At 44.0% G+C, this 17355-nt stretch overlaps 1 protein-coding gene across 12 annotated transcripts in view; it reads left to right on the top strand.

Moving 5' to 3' along the window:
- The first annotated feature begins 8291 nt into the window (after nt 1–8291).
- Nucleotides 8292–17355, top strand: part of FAM110B (family with sequence similarity 110 member B) — a 114692-nt gene continuing 105628 nt past the window's right edge. For 5 of the 12 annotated variants that reach the window (XM_054190797.1, XM_054190781.1, XM_054190794.1 and 2 more), the window contains exon 1: nt 8292–8470. The gene's annotated coding sequence lies outside the window, so the exon portion shown is untranslated. The other 7 variants (XM_054190787.1, XM_054190788.1, XM_054190782.1 and 4 more) reach the window with 5 other exon arrangements.

The following is a 17355-nucleotide window of genomic DNA, read 5'->3' as shown; positions in this document are numbered from 1 at the left end:
CTTCTGCGTTTGCCCTCACCCCCTCTCCTTCCTTTCAAGCTAACAAATGTAGACTGTATTTACAGACTGGATTTTTTTTAAGAATAACATACCAAAGTCAGACTACAAATATTACTTATGCCTGATGTCAGTTATTCACTGCTTGTCACTTCCAATGCACACGTCCCCAGAGAGCCTCCACTGACACTCTGGTCCAAAGTATAAAATCTCTACCACTACATTTCAAAAAATAACAAATCTTTTCATGTATGAGCTGTCAAATGAAGCTCTCAGATTAGCCAGCAGAGAAAGGGACACAGTCACTACCCACACTCACTATATAAGTATGACCCACGTAATTAGTAGCAGCAAGAGCTGATAACTCTGGGGGGTGGCAAGTCCCTTCTGAGCAGCTCCAATGCAGTAACATGCGTTGAGATAGATATATATATATATAAAATTATTATTTTTTTAATCTCCCCTTGCCAGGGTATTTGGTGCACTCTTGAAAGCAAGGCTTGGCGGGAAGCAGTGCCTGGAAGGCAGCTGCAGCTGCAGTGGAGGAACACCACGGGTGAGTACCAGGGTGGCGTTGGACATTCGGTGTTAGAGGATGAATAAGGCCACGTTGTGCTGCCTGCTGAGCTGAGCTGCTCCTGGTGGAGATGCCAAGTGAGAAAGAAAAAGCAAGCTATGGAAGGTGGGGTAGTTTCATATTCTGCAAAACTGCTTTAAATACCCTCTCTCTGATATAGCCTCACCATAAAGGGACCTCAATGCGACTCACTCTGCACCCTGGTAGGATCCTGCATCAGCTGGGGCGCAGAGAGGGTGTGAGAGCGCTGCTGCCAGCTCTAAACCAAAGGCAAAGTGAAACCTCTCATGCAGCTTAAAACCATCAGCCTTCTGGACCCCTCTTCTGGGAAAAGTGCCAGTTCAGGGCAGTAATTCTCACAGAGGAAGTTCTTGAGAAAGTGGTGCCTGTTTCTTCTAGTGGAGTGCTTTAATGAAAAAGAGGAAAAAAAATGCGCATAGCTATGAAGACAATACAAGGTTTCTTGTGTTTGATCGTATACCTCAGCCTTTGATTACGTTTTCACTTGTCACGTTACTGTGTTACTTCGATTGCAAGTACTTCTGTAAAACTGGCCTGTTCTCATACTCAGAGAACGGTATAAATACAATAGATACCATGAAATAAATGTTATCATTAATTTATCTTTATTTTGATATACCATAGTTGTTTAAATAACAAATTGTTCATTTCCATGTATAACTCACTTCATGCTCATCTTTTAATATTCCTTCCTTTTCCTTAACTGTTCCTGAGATCCTTGTAAAGCTGACCCTCTTTTCTGAGAAAAATTAAGTAAATACATCTTTAGAAAGGGCTATAGCAAGCTTTCTTTCAGACAAGCAAACACTGCTGTCTGGATGAATGCTTTACCAACCCGAAACATTTTTCGTTCTTGAGAACTAGGTGTGTTCTTCTGTCCTTTTCCCCGTGTGTTTCTGAGCTGGTTCTGCACCTCACACAACATCTGAAATGAAAATAGATCTGATTTAATAACGGTGAGACCCTGAAATCAGAACTCACGGCTTCTGTTTTTATTCACACTGTGACATGCAGCTGTAACTCAGCTGGCCTGAGTGGTACTCAGTCACTCTTGGCCGTATCGACCCATCTCTGTTGATCTTCAATTTTCTAGCTCCTGGTAACTAAAGAAGAAAGCCATGCAATGGGCGAGAAACAACTCCCATAGTGACTCTCCCCTAGTGTTTACTGTGTGTTATAGGCACTGCTAGATCTTTTTCGTCTCCCTTTCTTATCCAGCCTTCCCCCATAGCATCACCCCCCATGCTGGCTTGATTAGCCGAAGAGAAGCAGCGCCTGCCCTGGTGTTTGAGAGCTGGGTAACAGCCAGAGAGCTGCAGGGCGATGTGAACACAGAAGTAGGGTGGGGGCTTTTTCCATGGGTAAATTTTGCTTCCCAGCTGAGTGTCATCACATTTTCTATCTGTTCTTGATTCTGTTATTATGTGCCATTCCCTAATGCGGTCACGAGTGTGTTCCTACATTCCTTCGGCACAATAACGAGAAATGCGATGCTCTGTGGTTTTAGTCCCTGTAATGAGAACAAGGCAGTTCTCCTCACACACAAAATTTGTAATTATACAAGACTATATTGTGTTACTGGCAACTAATTAGAACTTGCTGTTGAAATGACATTACTTTATTACATATCATTAACATAAAATGTCAAAATTAGCATGATAGATGTTTTTATACGAAAAATGGGCCTACTTTAGTAAGTGAAATCAACGAAATTACAGCACTTTAAATATCAACATTTTAAGGTATTTTATATTATTGTTGAAGAAATATACACATTGGTTTTGCCATACAAAAATCATAAAAAGGGAATCCTTCCTTTTAAAAATGCCAGTGACTATCGATTTTGTCCTCTGCATGTATTATGCACATTAAATAAAATTTAAAAAAAAACAAACATGAAATGCCAAAGGGGGGAGGGAGCCAAAATTACAGCATTAAGCTCATATTTCACTCTATATTCTTAAAGCACAGGGCACACTTTAACTAATTTAGCCCCCTCCTCTGTGAAGTAAGTAATATTATTATCATGTTACATACAGTTAAACTGAGACAAGGAACTGAAGTGAATTCCTCCTGGCCAGCGAGTAGGTAAAATGCTGGTGCTGGGTAAGGACACAGAGCTCTGCACTGAGCAGGCTAAATATCAGGATATCACACATACTTCTCAGTCATGGATTTAACTGAGGACAAAGACAGTAAACTACCTGTTGTTAGTGGAAAGGTGTTTTGCAATGATAGGTACACACATAGAAAGTAAATAGGATGTTCAGAGATGTAACTAAAAGTTTCTTACTAACTACAGCAGGTTTAGGACGAAAGTATATAATCTCTATAAGGTTATGTGATTCTTGTTTATTGGAGTAATCAAGCAATCACTCTTGGAGTGCATTTACATGCTAGGTTCAAATGTTTGTAAACTAGGTAATAAGCACCTTTTTCATCAGGGGTCTGTAGGAGACATTAGTGAATTCAAGCCATAGTCCTCAAGGTACCTGTTCCTTGACAATATTATGACGTTGGTAACATATAAAAGTGATGTGAGGGTAACATTCCCCTGGCAGCATACTAAATATGCCACAAGACACATAACCAATGGATATAATTTGCAAATATGTATGGAGAATCAGTCTTGACAGTTTTGTTTACAAAGGCAGGCAGCTATTTGCTGAGAACAGATATGACATGCTATTCATCTTGCTGCTACTAAGCCAAAGGGATTGCCACTATGATAACAAACTGTTAGATTTGATTGTCGGAATGCTTATGCAACGTTAGTAATAAAGGATGTTTAAAAGCATATCTCGTTTGTTCTTGGGCAATCATATGGTATTTCTTATAATAATTTTCCTGGGGCACTTAAAAGGACAAGCCTAATTAAAGAACTGGTATCTGTCTGGCTCAGATGTAATGGATCTACGTTCTCCAAGTAGGTGTATGTAGGGAAAAGGAGCAGACGTGTCTCTGTTTCTCTGCTTGCATGGGTTGAGGCAGGATGTCAAATGACGTAGTCGTGGCCTCACACCTTTCAGTTCCTCTGTTTCGGCTGGGGTTACCTCCATACACCTTCTGAAACTGGAAAGTAAACACAACTGTAACAACCTTGTAAGTAAAGCCCAAGGTGATAGCAGAGAAAAAACAGGAATGAAACTAATGCCTTGTGCTAGATCCTAAATGTAGCCAAATTCAAGTTGATGGGGAGAATGCAGTGACTGAGGGAAGACAAAAAGGGAGTCCTCATTATGTGGTGCCGAGACCTTCAGGGAGCTGACAAGGGGGTTTCTAGGTTGTTTCTCATGGCATTTGAGCACCAGAAGAACAGGCCAATGTGACTCTTGCACCTCTCCTTTCATCATCAGCCCCTTGCTTCGAACAATACCGAGAAAACACTTTTCCCAGCACTCCTAAATACCTGCACCATTTACAGCCCCCACTAACGTGTTGCTCGCACATTTTCTACAGAGCTTTTTATCAAAGTAAAAAAAATTAATACAGAACAAAAATCCAAATACAGGACTTGAGTGTCCTGCACCATCTTGTTTGTGCCAGCAGCTGGATGTACATGGTGGGGTGGGAATGGAGAACTCAGCCTTTTTTTGTGAAACACTGCTCAGTGAGCTGTGCTGAATGCACACACGCAGCCCAGTGATGGGCAGGCATGGGCTGGTCCAGCTGTGACAGCTAAAGCGGTGCTTTCCTCCGGCCACCTTGTCCCCCACCTTGGCTGGATGAGGCTGAGCAGCTGGATGAGGTAATGGCTGGATGGGCTGAGCAGGCAGACCGGCCTGGCCACCAGAAATCACGCACATGCCTCACTCATGGATTTAACCATGGACAAGTACACCAAAACACGTGGTGGTGGTGGTGTAGCTGCTGCAGGTTACAGCTTGGCCCGTTAATGCAGGCTGTTGCTGACCTCAGTCCACACCCGGGAGACTGGAGGGACATGAAAGTAAATACATCCTAAAGATGTAGGGACAGGGAGAGAAGGTTCAGTATTTGAGCTGCCGTGGCTAATTCAGCCCCAGTGCCACAGTAATTCAGGCAGCAGTCTGCATTTTGAAATGTATTTTGATCATTACACATAAGTTTACAGAAGCAGGAGAGATCCCAAACCCAAACATCCTGCAGCCAGGCCTCTGGAGCCAAACAGAGGGAAACGAGCTGCTTTGTTCTCAGTCGTTCTTGCGCAGTTACAGGTGACTTTGTGAATAGCATAGGCAATGCCAGAATACAACTGAAATTCCCTTTGAATGCAAGCAGGCCTCAGGTTTGGAAGCAGCTGTGAGATGGAGACTTACTGTTAATGGCAGATTCAAGTAGCGTGAACAATAGCAACGCATTGTTTAAGGTGGACAGAGCTTGTCTTCACCACTGTGTCGTGCTGCATTAGAACAGGACCTTGAGAACCCGTGTTAATTAACACAATTGTAAGTAGTGTCAGCTGTTTCTGAGTAAACCTACTGATTAGAGCAACAATTGTTTTATTCTCCGTCTTGTAAGAATACGGATTTAGGAAGACTGTTATGATCAATAGCTGGGTTTTTAAATTTTTGTATCTCAAAACCTTTTGGAAGTTGTGAAATACTTTAATGGACTGACAAGATTAATGCATTTTATAATAATCTGTTCTTAGCAAAGTGCAAAGAAGTCTGAAACTGGGTAATTTTATGATTATCTCCAGAGGTTCTTAGCTTAGTTCCAGACAACACATTTTCTTATGCATGTGTTTTATTTAACTTCTATTATGTAGTCTTGTTGAATTAGATGAGCTTAATCAGGTATATACACGTTTTAGAGAATTATTTTCTTGCCTCAGATATTATTTATAAATCAGGGGTTATGGCATCTCAAAACACAAAGATCTGTGTACGAGGATAATTATTTAAGGTGCCCTTAAATGTCACCCTGGGGCCAGGGTGCTGGTTTCACTAAAGCGATATGGGACATGATGAAGTCCATGGGTGTTCATCATCAGCTCCAGTCTTGCCTTGCAGATCTCTAGCCACTGCTTCAATGCGTTGGTCATCTGTCTGAGGCAGAGGCTAGGCTGTTACTGGTCGTGATGGCGAGAATGAAGATCATATTATCGTAGCTAAATTAACATCAAAAGGTGAGATATTAATTGTATTATTCCATACTTCTTTCCAGAGGCAGCAGCTGCACAGTGTGGCATAATTTAATAAAGCTATCCACCATGTGATGCCAGGGTGTGGAAAACTTACCAGTTAGTAGTGTAAGAAACAACTCCATAGCTCTTGTTTCATCAGTAAGGGCACAATATAAGTGCTATACACATGCCTAGGCTTTAACAAACATTTATATATTGAACTGGAATTAAAATATTGGTAAGCCTCTGTTCTGACCAGGAATGGGGAAATCTTCTGGCCAGAACTGGTCACATAAAAGGAGATGAGCTGCATTTGCGTATTCCTCCCCCTATTACAGACATCCAGCCTAAAGGACGAAGGGCAAAATGCACCTACCGTGAAAGGCAGTCACACGAGATGGGGTGCCTGTGTTTTGAACACGTGACAAACGAGCACCCCGTTGTGTGGCAGGGGCTCCCTTCAGCACAGGCTATGGGCGTTGATGGTTGGCTTCTGTCCCCAGTGAATAATGCAGCGAGCAGGTCTTGGCAGCACCGAGGATATATGATGTAGCTTACGCCTCCAGCACATTGGCTTTACTTAAGGCTGCCTGATGGCTTAGGCAGGCTTCTCCACGTTTATTACATTGTTTTATACTTTCGGAGTTTTTTTCTCCCAACATTGGGGAGGATATCTATCCCTTCCTTTTTTTTTTTTAATTTTAAAATAAAAAAAAAAAATATTCCCCCTTGCAACACAGCTACAGGAGTGAAGGCTCAAGTCACATACTTTTATTTCTCATTCTCTAATGCAGTCGTGCTAACATGCCCAGGAAGCAGAAGGTCCTCCTTAATTATGTGGAAGAGCCCAAGTTCTGCAGCTTCCCCTCCTTCCTCACAACCCCGTGCCTTGCAACAGGCACCTCATGGGCCTCACAGGTGATTTCTAGGCAATAGCTAGAGGAACCGATAAAGCACCTTTTTTTTTTTTAACAGCCTGTGCCACACCAAAGCGACTCGGTCTAATATTAAACTCAAAGAGCTGGCTTAGCACCAAAAGCCTTGTGCTACCCTGCCCCTTGCAGCCTGGGAAGCAGAGCTCTGGCAAACAGTAAGGACTTCCAGGCGGGCTTTTTTAACTGCTGGGGGGGGCTTAATGAACATTAGGGGGAAAGAGATTTTAAGGAAGGCTGCTTGGCTAAGGAGCTGCTCCATTTGTGCCTGGTCTTAACAACTTTAGGATGGTCTAGTTTTGTTAGTGCTTTCTTAAAAGGTCACTTGTAGATAGAAGGTGCTGTAGGTTGAGTAATTTTGCTTGTTCCCCCCGCCATATAAATGGCTGAAGAAGTCTAATTACCCTTCAGAGAAGTCCTCATAGAAGAGCATTTGTAAATCTGCCAGTCTCTTCTAAGTGAGGAATGAATTCTCCCTGTTCTATGATTTTAACTTGCATGAAAGGGAGACCTTATAGCAGCTTTGCAGTATCTGCAGGGGGCCTACATGAAAGCTGGAGAGGGGCTTTTTACAAGAGCATGTAGTGATAGGGTGAGGGGTAATGGCTTCAAACTGGAAGAGGGTAGATTTAGATTAGATATCAGGAAGAAGTTCTTTACTGTGGGGGTGGTGAGGCACTGGAACAATTTGCCCAGAGAAGCTATGGATGCCCCATCCCTGGAAGTGTTCGAGGCCAGGCTGGATGGGGCTTTGAGCAGCCTGGTCTAGCGGGAGGTGTCCCTGCCCATGGCATGGGGGTTGGAACTAGATGATCCTTAAGGTCCCTTCCAACCTAAACCATTCTATGATTCTACTATTTTAACTCGCGTGACAGGACTGCTGTGTTGACTTAAGTACCTGAACCAAAGGGCTGAAACCAGGAAGGTCGGAGGAGGTTTATAGGATAAGCAATGGAGTACTGTGGCAAAAAATGTGCTTTCAAAAGGTACCTCAATGATCAGTGAGCAACTGCATGTGCAGATCAATAGGCAAATGAGCGGACACGTTTGAAGAAAAATCTGAGAAGTACCACAGACAATGGAAAACAGGTGTACCTGGAATTAATTTTTTACTAGTTCTTAGTGACTGCCGAGCGCAAAATGCTAAGCAACCAGTCTTTGCGATCCCACCTACCCTCTGCAATAAAAAAACACAACACAAACCTAGCTTAATTTAACAGGAGTCACCAGCCAGCTCCTGAGGCGTAAACAGGCAGCTGAAGCACGGCGTGTAGGCTGACTCCAACGCTGGATGCCGAGCAGCGTCTGGCACAGGTGGAGGGGGTTTTCATCACAGACCCAAATTAACTTCAGCGAGGAAGTTACCCCGCGCCTGCCAGGGCCGGAGGGACCGTCTTCGGGTGGGCGAAGCGCCCAACTTCTCACCCTACCGCCCTCCCCTCCCGGGCGCCGCTCGGCCGAACAAAGGCGGCGGTGGCGGCGGGTCCCCTTTGTGCAGCCCGGGCAGGGGAAGGGGCGCTCCCTCTCGCCTGCCTGGGGCTCCCCGCCCCGCCAACCGGGCCCGCCGGCGCTAGGCGGTTCCCAACGCTCCGGCCCCCGCACCCGGCCCGGCCCGGCTCGGCTCGGCGGCGTGTCGGGAGGAAGCGCCGGCTGCGCGGCGGGCGGCTGCTCAGCTCCTCCGCCCCTCGGCTCCTCCCCCCGGCCGCCGATCCGCCCTCTCCTTCTCCTCCTCCTCCTCTTCGCGGCCGCGGCTTTCTCGGCCCCGGTTCCCTGCTCTTCTCCGCGGCTTCCCCTCGCTCTTCTCCGGGAGGCTGCCGCGCCGCGCCGGCGAGGACGGTAAGGGCGGCGGTGAGGCCGGGCCGCTGCTCCGGGCGCGGCGGGGCCCGGGGGCTGAGAGCGGCGCCGTCCCAAAGCAGTTCCCCCGCGCTTTGCTGGGGGCGGCTCCGTGGAGAGGCGGCGGCGGGCGGGACCCCCGGCCCTGGCGTCTGGTGAAGGGGCGGCAGCGCGGCGCTGGCGGCGCCGTGCTGCCCCGGGGGTGGGCGTGGGGCTCGGCCCCGCCGGGCGCTGCGGCAGGAGCCGCCCTGCCCGGCCCTGCCCTGCCGCCGGGGGTCGGTGGGGCGAGCGGCTGTCCCCGGTGACAGGGAACAGCCCCCGTGGGGGTCGGTGCCACGCGTGGGAGCGGGGCCGAGCCGGTTTCGTCCCCTGCCCTGGGTGTGCGTGTGAGGGGGGGCGGTGGTTCTGGCCCCGAGCGGGTCGGCGGCGGGGCGGGCAGAGCGGTTTGGCTCCTCTGAAATTCCTGGCTAATGTCAGGGGAAAACATATGGCCCAGGAGAAAGCCGCTGGAGGGGATAAGCTGTTGAACTCCTCCGAGTTATTTCCCCGGGTGGGTGCGAAGTGTGAACTCCCACCCCTCTCTGCCCCCCTCCCCCCCGGGATGCCCTTTTGGGGGGACGCGGGGCTGGCCCAGCACATGGTCGCCTCGCTTGGGTCTCTGCTCGCCCTGCCGGGCGTCTGCCCCGCATCTGTCACAACACCGCCCGAAACCGGGCCTGCCGGCGGCGGGATCCTTCTCAAAGTGCTAATCTGACCTAAAGAAAACTTCAGCTGGGAGAAGGGAGGAGGCTTATCCAAAAGGTAATTTACTTAAATGCCTTTTTTTTTTTCCCCCCCCCTCCTTCTTCACTTACTCAGACAAGGCGTGTGTGAAAAGAAGGGAGAGCAGTGGAATTATTTGTGTCCCAAGGTCCAATGTATATGGCAGCTCATAGGGCAGAGAGGAAGGTTAAAACTTTCAAAGACCTGGCACTGGCAAATTAACATCTCTAGTGAATCATAGTATTAACTTTTTTAAACTTGAATTTTACAGTCATCTGCGTGTTAATCCTTACTTGTATTTAAACTCTGCAGTTACTGTGCTCAGATATTTAAGGATGAAACATCTCCTTTGTGCTTAAAATGACAATGCTATTGTGTTTTATAAGCAGCAAGACAACTTCTATCTTTAATGTAGACCTTTTTATCACTTAGCTGTAAATACTTGTTTTGTTTGTAAATCTGCCCCTGGTTCGGTGGGTGGCTTTGCAAAGGTCACTTCAGTTCAACTTCCTTTTTTTGTAAAATGCCTGTATTGATTTCATACAATACTGGGTCAGATTTGGCATTTCTAATTTATTTCACATTCATACTTATGTGCCATAAGAGCCACGCTTTCTAAAGCAATTTGTCCTTGGTTCTGCCCATAAAGCCTGTTGGCTGATCTTGGTGTGCGGCGCACAGGGGGTGCACAGCTTGGCTTGTGTCTAACGTTAAGTGTCCTACTTATTTAAAAATGTCAAGAGCTCTAAAAGGGTCAGTGTAATCCATACCACACGTGCGCTCAGCTGACCTAGAATTAACAAGATAAAACACTTTTGGAGGAAAAGGTGGCGCGTTATTTCCTTGTGTGCGACTAACGCTTTTTGAAAACTTAACACTTTTTTTTTTTTGAAAATTGCTTTTTCAAAGCATCCCGTGCCGTGCTCCTCAGTCCAGAGGTGGCTGAACACCCCACTTCTGCAAAGGTTTGGCTCGAGGTTGGTGGGACTGGTGATGAGAGCAGAAGGTACCTAGCACTGTGAATGTGCTCCCGGGGGGAGATGTACGTGTTGGTGATGGTGGCCAGAGGAGGCGGGTGCAGAGACCACCAGTCCTTCAGAGATGGCAGGTGGCCCTTGCCATGATGTGGGGCTGTTGGCAGAGCTGTATGCCTGCTGTATGCCCTGCCAGGGCCCCCCCTATTTTTTGTGGGCTAGTAACTTCTCATGTCAGTTGCCACGGTACTGAGTTTCCCCTCTGTGGGCAGAAGGTAGATGTAGTGTACATGCGGGTATACCAGGAATGCGGTGGTAAGCGTGATTTACTGCCTCGACGGAACTGATAGCCCGTGCCAGCAAGTTTACCGTGTTGCACAGAAGGCCTAGACTTCCTGCATGCCAAGGCATCCATGTTAAGAAAATGGTATCACAAGCTAAAGTGAAGAGGGAAATGGTGTTTTCCAGATTCATGTGGAGATCATTCGTTGACACTTTGTCAGAGCGGTTCTTTCCATGTCCTGCTGTAGCACTTGGCCATCAGCACCCTCCTTCCCTGCTCCTTGTACGCTTGTGGTGCACATGCTGGAGACATCAGATCTCAAATTGTTGCTGGAGGCACTTAGTATGGGTGCAGTCTTCCAGTGGATGGGAGGTGTTTTTTTGTTAAAGGTTCATGTTGTGCTCCGAAATCTGGAGGGCTAACATTGATTTAGTGAGGGAAAAGTGAGACAAATTACAGAACATTGCCTTGCAAATGTGTTCTGGTTGCTCAGAGCTCATTTGAGGTACTGTGCTAGTGTATAAAAGGAAAGATGTTTCTCATATGTGCTTTTGTAAGTATGTTTCCCAGTGGTGACATAGGAAATCGGTACACTGAAATATCATAGGGTAGATTCTGGCCATTAATTGCAGCGGAATGCAGAGAAAATGAAGGCTCCTGTTTACAGCCTTGCCCAGAACTAGAGGGCGTATCTTTGAACTTTGGGTAAGGAATGTCTCTGGTCTCTCCGTGGCTGACACTGGGGCTTGCTTTCCAGTGCTGGATTACGGCTCCGTTCCACAAGGCCCTAAGCACATGTGTTGATGAGCCACAAGTTAATTATTTTAAATTAAACTGAAGGGTAAGTATATATCAGCTACAAAGTGCTTTTATTTCAAGGAAGTTTTATTTTAGCAGGGCAAGTTCTGAGAAGTTAGAGGAACTAGTTTGTGAAGTCCACATGGCTGAAGACCTGCAGGAGTTAGAGGTTGGGGGGCGGGGGGAAGAAAAGGCTTGGACTGTCTTAAATGGAAGGTACAACAGCTGCTTGGAAACTGCATTTTAAGGAGGAGTAAGGAGGAGGAAAAGCTTGCCAAGTGGGGTTGCGGACCTTGCTGCAAGAATAACATAGTGCAGGTTACCGGAAAACCTGTAAGGAATGAAGGAGGGGATTGATCATCGGATAGCAGAAACTGCAGGGATAGCATGTGAATTGCCAAAAGTTGGAGCATGAAGAAATTTAAGATGAAGAAGAAAAAAAAAATAAAAAGAGGAGGAGAAGTTGGCTATGATATTGTGAGGGTCAGACTATAGTTGAAAAATATGTCTAATCTCTCCAAAATTAGCAGTTATAAACGGTTTTAGATAGGGATGAGGATTTGAACATTGGAGAAAGACAGGGTGTCAAACAGAAATGATCAGAATAAACGTCTCATGCCTGCTTCCAGATTTAACACAGTCAAACTAAGGAAGCAAATGGCCTCTGCTTTGGGGTCTGAAAGAGTCAGTGCAGGACACTGGAGCCAGGTTTAAAAAACAGGATTGGTTGTTACCTGTCAAATTGAATGTAGCAGTTGTGATGGCACTATAGCATAAGTAATATATTTTTATTTATTTTAAAAGGAGAAGAGAATGAAATCTTCACACGTTTTACTCTGGTCTTAATAGTATTCAAGGATTTAGAACAAATTTGGAATGGAAAAAGTAATTAAGTATATAAAGATAAGTGGAAAACAGGATAAAATGCATCATGGATTTGCCACAATTAGGTCATGGAAGACTAAAGTCATATTATTACTGGTTAAATACTGAGTGTCCTAGACAAAAGGAGCAGAAGGCTTCAGTTCGAAGTATGCACACCATGGCGTGACACCAAAAGTGATTAAATTGGAAGTATGGGGCTTGGCTAAAGAATGGTGAGGTGGCTTGGAAGAGCAACCTGAAGAAGGAATTGTGACTCTATCTGCATGAATAAAGGAATTATTGCTCTGGATCGGGGCTGGTCTCTTTACTTCACTGTACTGGCTGAGATAACTATATGCAAAGGACGATTGCTGATGAGGCAAAGTTAGGAAAGCTAGTCAGCAACGAGCGGAGTTGGATTATTGCACAGGAAGAACTGAATGTCTGTGATGACTGAAGCAATAGGAATGAGAGGAAGTTAAATAGCTCTAAAAGTGAAGTTATCTACTGAGTGATTATTAACACCACATCTGCTATCAGTTGGCAGGTCATCCCTTAAAGCAGGCCTGGAGGAAAAGACGTGAATGCCATAGTCAGATTGAGATGACTATTTGATGGTAGGCATAAAATGAAAGCAAATGTGATCCTCAGTGAGAGCTCTCCAGTGGAGATAGACAAGTTATTATGCAAGGTGTTAGGGAGACTTCATGTCAAATATTGTACATAGTTCTGGTCACTTGCATGCAGAAAATATTAAATTCTAGTGGAAAGTGTACAGGGACATCCAGGCTACAAGGATGATGGGGCGTGAACAGTCTGGAGTTTGACCAGAGACCAAAACTTAAACTACACTGGCTTTTGTAGGTTAGTAACGGCGGAGGGGGAGATAGCAGCTGCTTATAAATTCCCTCGGGCAAATTCTTGGAGAAGAGGAAGGGTCATAAACTGAAGGCTCATCTGTAATTTTGGATTAAAAACTTGACATACAAGAGGATGATTTGATGACTTATTGAATGAATGTTAGAATGTTGTACATGGGAGATCCAAATGAGTTTCCTAACTGTCCGATTTTGGGTGCCCTCCCAGCTGTACTTCTCTTAAGCCCCAGTTTGTGTTTAAATTTGCATGTGACTATTAAGGAAATGGGCAGTTTGGGTAACTCAGGCTATGGTAACTTTTATGCTTCGATCTTCTCTGCTAATCAACAGAAACAGAAAACACTTCCGTGAAAGAGGTGTGATGAGCAGAAATACTTATTTTTGGGGAGTATGTGTTGTCCAGTCACTTGAAGATGAATGGAATTTATAACAAGTAAGACCCCTGTCTATGGCATTACTAGCTGCTGCTTTTTCTTCTCTCTTAGTGTATAATGGAGTGGAATCAAATATAACTCATGAAATATTAAAGATAACCACAAATTAATATGCGTGGGACAGAAAAAGCTTAAATGGATGTACAGGCTGGAGGTCAGGATGGCTAACTTGAACCCATAAATAAATAAAAGGTTTATGCTTTCCTGTTGAGTGTGTGCTGGTATCTATCTTCTGCCTGATTTCATGCTCTCTGGTCTTGGGAGTGCTCCGTGGCACTGGCTGCATCTTCTTGTTTGATGACCATGCTCCTCCTGGGAATGGGAATAGGGAGGCTTCACCTGAGAAGGGACTCGAGCAGAGCCTTGCGCAGTAGGTGGAGTGCAGGACTGCTGAAGACCCAGGGTGGGGGCTCCCAGCCAGGAGGATGTGTGCTCATCTATGGCTTCATTTTGCAGGTGTAGCACCTGACCTAGGCGCTGGTGCTGAACTATACAAAGGCCAACACAACGTAACCACTGGGAACAAATTGAGGTATGAGATACAGGTTCAGACACTTCCTCTAGCAACTCTGTTGAAGGCTTGTTTGGTACACACTGAAGAGGCACGTGCCTCATAGAAAGCGTAATGATGGTGTATGTGGTTTGAAGGCTCCACCACGTTGACTTAATTTGATCTCTGCTATAGCATCAGGTTCTGTCCATTTATAAGCTGTCCTGTGGTTGGGCTTTGTATGCCCAGTCAAACTTCTGGAAGTTTTTGAGATGACCCTTCAAAAAAAGGGAGAATGTATGTCATCTGTGTGGATGCATCTTGAGAAGAATCATTAAAAAAGTAAGATGCTTTGAGTGTGTTTTGTACATCAAAGCAAGATCAGTGTCTTGACATTGCTTTATGTCTGTTTGTTTTGAATTTATAAGGCAGGTGTCTTGCTTCCTTAGAAATAATCCAGTTGCAAGCTCCTTTCCGGCATAGTTTATTAAAACTTAGAACTGTTAAATTTTAGGTGTTTGCTTTAAATGCATGTGTGTGTTTTCTTTAAAGAGGAGCTGTGTAATGAGCTCAATGTGTCAGCATCCCCCATAGGAAATAAACGTGAAGAGATTGTGTTGAGCCATCAAAAGAATAATTTAACAATCCCAGGGAAAATTGAATTTATTGTCTTGGTAGGTTTTAGCATGTATTATTAGGTTATTCACTTATTGTGATTTTTCATTTGCTCCTATTGCTCTTTTGTTGGGTTTATCATTAAAAAAAGATGAGACTAGGGCTATGCTTTGCATTTTTATAGTGTCTTTCACTTGACAGCCTTCAAGTTCCAAATATTAATGCATGAGGTAGAAAAGTTATTTCAGATTTACAAAGGAGGGATTCAACCTAAATTCAAACAGTCTCTAGCAAATGGTAGAGCAGAGCACTTGTCTCCTGATGCTTTGCTGTGTTCTTTAAAAACAAAATCACTCCAATAATTTCCTGTTACAGTTTGAGGTCTTGGAAAAGTCTGCATTAAGAGATGGGAGGAAATGTTTTAAGACTTTATTGGACAGGGAAGATAACAGCAGCATCCAGTATTGTCTGTAGCCCAAACACGTGGAAAGGAATATCCTCCTCCTTGTTAACAGGTCAGTGAACTGTGGGTTCATGGTGAGCATGGTCAGACTGGGAAGCAGAGAAATGGGTTGCAGCAAGGAGCAAGTGGTATAAGAGACGGAGGTAAAACTTGGAACATGCACATGTGAAAGAATACAGGAGAGAAAATGTGACTGAGAAAATGAGAATTATGGAAAGATTGTGAATGGACAATCTGGTTAATGTGGAAAGGAAGAGAAAAGTTTACATATTACACATGAACTGAGTATGCACATTACCTTGTGTCCAAATTAAATTGGAAATCTCATGTTTTATTCATTGCTGTAACAGTGGGATATCTATTAGCTGGTTGGGGTTGCACTGTTTAGAAAAGCACTTTTTGAATGAGGAGGGGTTACAGCGGGGAAGGAACAAAGCAGAACCTTAGACCAAACTGAAGGAGAACCTTTTAGATTTGAGCATTTGTAAATTACATGGTGTCTTGCATAGTTAAAAAACAAAGCAAAGGAGAAGAGTTGTGGGCAGAAGAATGGGGAAAGAAAGGTTGTTCTGCAGCTTTCCAGTGGTTTAACTTTCAGGTTTCCACATGGTGGTTTTTTGTGCAAACAGGAGCTGAAGGAGTGTCCTTCTGTTGTGAAAGAACCATTGGTAGCAGTGTCTTCCTCTTTGTCCAATACCTCTACATAGTATTAGACAAGTATGTTTTAAATAACTACCCAAATTCATGAGCGGACCCAGACCTTTGGAGTTGTAATGACCTTTGTACGTTGTCTTTCTCTGTTTGAGGAGTTAATCTGTGCATGTTGCCATTTGGGAGGTCAGGGGGCCATTAGAAATGAAACTGTTTCTTGTGTGTATATGTGCATATATATATGTGCAGCCTAAACTAGGATAGAAGAGAATCATTTAAGTAATGGTTGGGTAGAGCACTTTTGAGAAGATGATGATAATATACGCTTTATTTGTTCTTTATTTTATATACATAAAAAGTAATGTTGCTGTGACCTATTTGACAGAATGTTATTTCTCCTCCTGTCTACCCCCAATGGTATTAGACCTGTTTTTTAATCTCTTAATTAAAAGAAATCTTGTCACTTCCCATGCATGCATGTACTTCAAGACTACATTTAGAAAAAATTGAATTTAATACTAACGTTTGTAAATCAGTCATGTAAGTACAAGTAGTTAAAATGTGATAGATTTCACTTGCATGTTGTATTTAATTGCGAGATTCTTATTGTCTGTGTTGTTTTGCCTTTCTGAGCTATGATATTACTGAAGTATATTGCTATTGAGTTCTCCCAGTGTGTTAGTTTTGGCTGTTGAATGATAATTGCAGTGAGTGATGATGCTGAATGAATTTAAATGGTAGGCAGTGTGAATGGGACTTCATGGATTGCTTTTGCTCCATTTGGATAGATGTTATTTTCTCACTGAAGATCACTTGGGGCTGTCGGACTTCTTTTTTACATAATAAAACTTGATGCAATATGTAGGGACTTGCCCATAAGTCAGTTAATTCCATTAATTAATATCTGTTAATTGGAAACTAGAATCTAAATTCTGCAACATTTGAGATTTCTGCAATGCGTTTGTATAAATGTTTGGGGAGAGAAAATGTTGTTCTCCTCTGATCTTTGCTTTAATAGTTTGAGGTCTTCACTTGTGACTATAATAAAAAAAACTTGTATATTTAAGAAAAGAAAAATCTTAACTTGATTTTTTTTTTCTGGGGACCCTTTTATTATAGTAAGTTTGTGCTATCACAAAGTTTCTATTTTAAGAATGAGATATCGTCTTTTTTTTCCTGTTTAATTGAAAGATGATCAGTGTCATTTCTCTCTTCCTTCCCTCTCCATCCCCCTTAAAACAAAACCTTCAGTCCTTGAACAAAAGTGTCTTTGTTTTTACATTTGTTTTATGAAATCGCTTAAATCCTTTGGGAAAAGCTTTCCTCTCACAGGAAGAGGCGGGGGGAAAAAAACCCCAAACCTCCTAAAGCCAAAAACAGCAAGCTTGCTACCAGACATCACAATGTTTTGCTATCTGAATAGTAGCAGATTGCATAAAAGAAGTAATTTCTCATCTTAATGAATGAAAAAGTGCAATTGCAGAAATGCACACAAATAGACATATGGTTTTCACTCAGCAAATGTAAAATTAGTAGCATTTGAGATAAAAACTTGCTGCGTACCTTTCTTGGAGGTTCTTTGGACTGTCAGTGTTGGGAGCGGAACTTAAATGAGATATTTCAAAGCTCTTTAAGATGAGAAAATCATCTGCTCCCTTCTGGCCTTTCTGATTTTT

This window comes from Rissa tridactyla, chromosome 2 (assembly GCF_028500815.1).
Source record: "Rissa tridactyla isolate bRisTri1 chromosome 2, bRisTri1.patW.cur.20221130, whole genome shotgun sequence".
In the NCBI taxonomy this organism is placed as follows: Eukaryota; Metazoa; Chordata; class Aves; order Charadriiformes; family Laridae; genus Rissa; species Rissa tridactyla.
This window is presented reverse-complemented; position numbering and strand designations above follow the sequence as displayed.